Raw genomic sequence first — 4,901 nt, forward strand, 5'->3', positions numbered from 1 at the left:
CTGCCTCTCGGGAGCTGTTCTGGCCGGAGCAGGGGATGCAGCTCCTGCTGTTCGATTGCCAACACTCCCTGAATTTCTACAGGAAAACAAGGTGTATGTTGTTCATACTTCAGCTTACCACAAACCAAGTTAACTGCAGGAAGACACCTGTTGAGATCCCTTAGTGTCATCACACTTAGAATGTTTCACTTCTGAGTGTTGTTTTTCCAAACCTCCTCTCCTCTCCTCCAAATGTCTAGACACTATTTTTACAGCACAAGGCTGTATCTGCATCTACATACGGCCACAACAGGAATACATTTTCAAATCCAGCCAAGTGAAGTGTTCCAGGCCAGGCTGGATGTGGCCCTGGGCAACCTGTTTGGGTGGCATCCCTGCCCATGACAGGGGCACTGGAACTAGATGATTTTTAAGGTCCCTTCCAACGCAAACCACTCTATGATTAGCTTGTATTAACTCTCTCCATTAGTGGGAAACTACATATCTTTACCAGTGTCTTTTAGATATTTTGTAGGTGTCAGCTCCCAATGCAGCTGTCCTATCTTACAGCCTTCCATTCCTGGGATGGGCGACACTGTCACAAAGGAGAGTCCTCCTGTACGAAACTCTGTCCCCGTTCATATCTCAAAGTGAAAGGAGAAGCCAGGTAAGCTGACTTCAGTTTGTGGAGGGAAGGAAGGGGTTGCTGTCAGCTGTGGTCTTTGTCCCTGCTTCGTAACAGCACAATGAACATCTTCTTTTCTGCAGGAAATGGTAACATAGAAAAGTGAATCACTGACTTTAACTGTGCATAGCTTTGTGTGCTTCTTCATTTTTCTTTAATGACTTAATTCTAAAAAGAGGCAGAGATATAATTCTTTTTGACTGAAATCATACTGGTATTCATCCTGACAGAAGGTAAGTAATGAAATTAAATTACATACAATAATATTTGAAGTTTTTTGAATTAAGCAGAGTGGTTTATTCCACAAACTTATTGCGGGAAGAAGAGTGCACAAACTACTTAAATTACTAGTTTTGTGAATGTACATCTAAATCTTCTATAATGCCTCTTGCACTTGGTGTTTCAAGTGAATCTGTGTATGTGTTAATATCTGAACATGCAGAGGGAGAGACCTTTGAGAATACATCCAGCCAAAACAGTTGCCCCTTGTCCATCTTTCAAATGCTTGGGCTTCTGTGGTCACAGAGACTGGATACCATCCTAGTGAGAAATATTCCTGTCTCATAGCACACCCAGATTATCTGGCACTCTGGGCTGGCTCTTGGACAGATGCAAAACTCCAGAGCGAGAGGCTGGATGTCTTGGGATGTCTGCTGATGTCCTCAGCAGCATCATGCTGCCCTTTGCTGGGGGAAATTGTTCCATATAGGCACTGATGCCAGTAAAACTGCTGTGTTGCATCACTTCACCACACTGTTGAATTTTGTTTTAAGGACTTGCAATGTGTGGCTACAGCTCTGGCTGCTTTGCATAGCATATAAGCACATGTGCTGCAATCCAAGACCTAGTTCCTCTTTGGGGAAACCCTGAGTTGCCACTTGACACTTGCCAGGGTGCAAAGCCATAATTTTGGCCAGCTGTCTCAACAGCTTCTCTGTCTGTTACTGGAATGGATTGTTAATAGTGTGGAAAGGTAAAGGGAGTGTTACAATTCATACACACAACCTTTATTAGTCAGAGTGGTTGACAGCCAAGGTAGATTTGAATACATGGTACTTTACATATAAATAAATGTAGCAAAACAAAACAAAAAATTGAGGATCTGTACATTTTGAGAAGATTATTGGGTGTGCAACTGAACTGTACACAGAAACAGATCATGTAAGTATATGTTCATGTTAGGAACTCTTCTGAAGATCAAGCAAATGAGTAAAATCACATTGAAGAGCTAAGTCCTGAAATCCTTATTCATTCTTTCTCCACATGTCCTCAGAACAGCTGATCTTCACAACAGTGAGAGTGGCAAATGCACTGGTACTCCGAAAACTAAGTTTCCTCTTTGGAATTTAACCATGGGCTCAGACATAGATCTCTAAGATGCAAGTCCTGGACAACCCAGTTAGAGGTTTGGTCACTAGTTTGTTCTGAGTTTTTTTCTAACTGAGATAATATGTTGTGGCTCTTCTGTGCAGATCCCTATGTCTGTAAAAAGGATTTGCAAACATGCAGCAGCTTGTCTGTTTTTGCAATACACTGCAAGATCGAGTCACAAATCTTTCCCAAGAAAAATATCTCATTTAGAAAGTGTAAATAAGAACCACATGACTTGCAGTACATCTCAAGGCTATGGAGATAATTTCCTTTATTTCAGTGAACTTTGGCTCGGGCCCATAGAGTGGGATCCTGAGGGACATCAAAGGTGTTGCATGCGAAAAAATTCCCTGATTGCTTTTGCTATTATGGGATTTACTTTTTCCTCCCTGGCTTTAGGCCTGCTCTGTAGCTGTTGTTGAAATCAAGGGTGCAATTCCCAGTGATTTCCATGGGAACAGGAGGATGGATTTCACACGGGAAAGGATTCTACATATAATGTGTAGCTTTACACCAGACTTTTCTCCTAATACCTTTCTCAACTGTCTGCTGGAAATAGTCACTGTGTAACATTTGGACATTTTCACAGTGAATTTCTCTCCCAGACAGTGAAACTTAGGAAATCACTTTGCCTGCAGATTTATTATGTACTATGTGCTCTCTCTACTCCTTCGTTTGGGGATAACATCTTACACCAGAGCAAACACCCTGCAAAGGGGAATAGTGAAGAAAGCCAAAAGATGCTTGCGTGCACTGGGGCAAGTGAGTGCTGGTGCCCACAGCATGTACCCAGGGGGCTGTGCTCTGCCCATCTCACAGTAGTAGCACCCCAGTGCAGGTGCTGTCTGATCCATCCAGCTGGTGGGAAGATGTGCAGCATTCAGCCACCACTGGGAACATGCCATCTGGGATCATGCCTCCTCAGTGGCAGGATGGTGTCACCAACCCCTCTCTCCTTGGGATCACCACTGGCACATCCCCCTGGCACCACTGGGCAGGCAGGATGGTGGTCTGGATTTACATACATACAAGTGGTCTCTAAAATCATTTGCAATGTGCAACTGAAGACAAAGAGAAGCCCACGTGTGGGAGGGGAGCAAGTGCCTGTGTACAGCCCCAGCTGTACCAAGACCTTCCCTCTCCTCTGAAGCAGAAAACCAAGGCCAGTTCTGAGGGCAATGTGACTGTTAGCTGGCCATGGTGCCTGTACCCAGAGAACAGATATATAACCCGGACTGGAAGCAATGGCTTTTAAAATGTCCATGTGCCATGGAAACTTGAAAGAAATGTTGAAAGTAGCATTTTTATACTTTGGAATTACAACTGGTGCTGTGAAATACACTCTTTTCCCATATATCTGCCACTGAATGACATCTGATCTGAAAGGTGAGAATAGAAGAAAGATAATATTTTGCAACCGTGGGATCCAATTTTAAGCAAGGGAAGAATGCTTTTGAACAGTTATATATTCACTGGTCTGTATAATTTTGTGGAACATTGTGACCCCCTTTGGACCACAGCACAGAAAAATAACAGATGTACAGAATGACAATGTACAAAATCACTGACAATGATTGATGTAATGTGATCAAAAAGGAGAAATTTAGTTGTTTCAGGCTTAAACTACTATGTCAAATCAGTGAGGTGCTAAGTTTAAAATCTTAGATTTAACTTTAAGGGAAGTTCCTTTAGCTCTTACAAATCAGGGGCCTAACTTCTTCATGCTTGTTTAGCCACAGCCATACATACCTTCACTGATGTGTGCAGTGGTACACCTGAACATACACCTGATCCCTACCTCTTTGTTTAAAATCATGCCACGTGCTCTTAAAGCCCCTGTGCCTTGGGCAGAGGGGAGGATTCAGTCTTGCCCTGATGAGCTGGTGAGGGCAGTCGCTCCTTTGCTGCTTGTCTTCCCTGCCAAGACCTTGCTGTTCCCACAGCCCCAGTGCCTGTGCTGGGTTGATGGCTCCCAGCCCAGTGCCAGCAGGGCAGTGGGGCCAGAAGCCAGGGGCATGGTGGAATAAGCCAGCTAGCAGAAAGCTGTTGGCTGGGAACCAACTGGGAGAGCTTTGCCACAGGCCTGTGGGGAGAGGAGAGGCTCTGGGGCAGTCCAGGGCCAGCCTTCCCCTCCACATGGCATTTGCCCACTGCTTCCTGGATTTGCAGCTTGTGCAGGGGAAGACAGAGCCCATGTGTGCTTCTGGATGAAGCTCCTGGATTTGGAGTGACCTGCACTGTAATACCAGCAGAACAATCCCCGAGCACTTTGTCCTGGCTCAGGTTTATAATTGCCAGAGCTGGGTCCCAGCAAGCCGCTAGCTGTTTTCCAAAGAGGACTTCCTTTCTGGGAAGGAGAGTCCTGTCTGTCTTGCCATCAACTTTCCCCCTGATGTCTGGTAAAGAGCACCTCCAGCGCTCCTTCACAGGCATGTTTCACATCCAGCAAAACTGATGCATGCGAGGAAAATTGCTGGGGCAGGGAAAGACAAAGCCAGTGTGCCCAGAAAGGAACTTGGGACTGTGTCAGGGAGGTGAAACCACAGCTGAGGGCAGGGAGGAGAGCAACTATACCAAAGGAAAAAAATTTAGAGAAAGACCCTGTTGAGCCTGGCAGTTTGAAGCCATGTGAAACCAGCATGCTGGTCTCTATAGCTCTGTACTGGCCATAGGTGTCTCTATGCAGAGTGCAGGTATCAACCTATTGGAAGTGGCCTAGAGGGAAATTCTGCCTTCATAGGAAATTACTTACAGATTACTTTTGATTAGCTTAAAGACAACTACAAATACAGGCTGTAGAACTCATCACGTGTTTTTTCTCGCTGTGAGACTCAGTGAGAAGCACCCACAGGTCATGTTTCCTGCT

This window comes from Acanthisitta chloris, unplaced genomic scaffold, assembly GCF_000695815.1.
Source record: "Acanthisitta chloris isolate BGI_N310 unplaced genomic scaffold, ASM69581v1 scaffold6351, whole genome shotgun sequence".
NCBI classification, from domain to species: Eukaryota; Metazoa; Chordata; class Aves; order Passeriformes; family Acanthisittidae; genus Acanthisitta; species Acanthisitta chloris.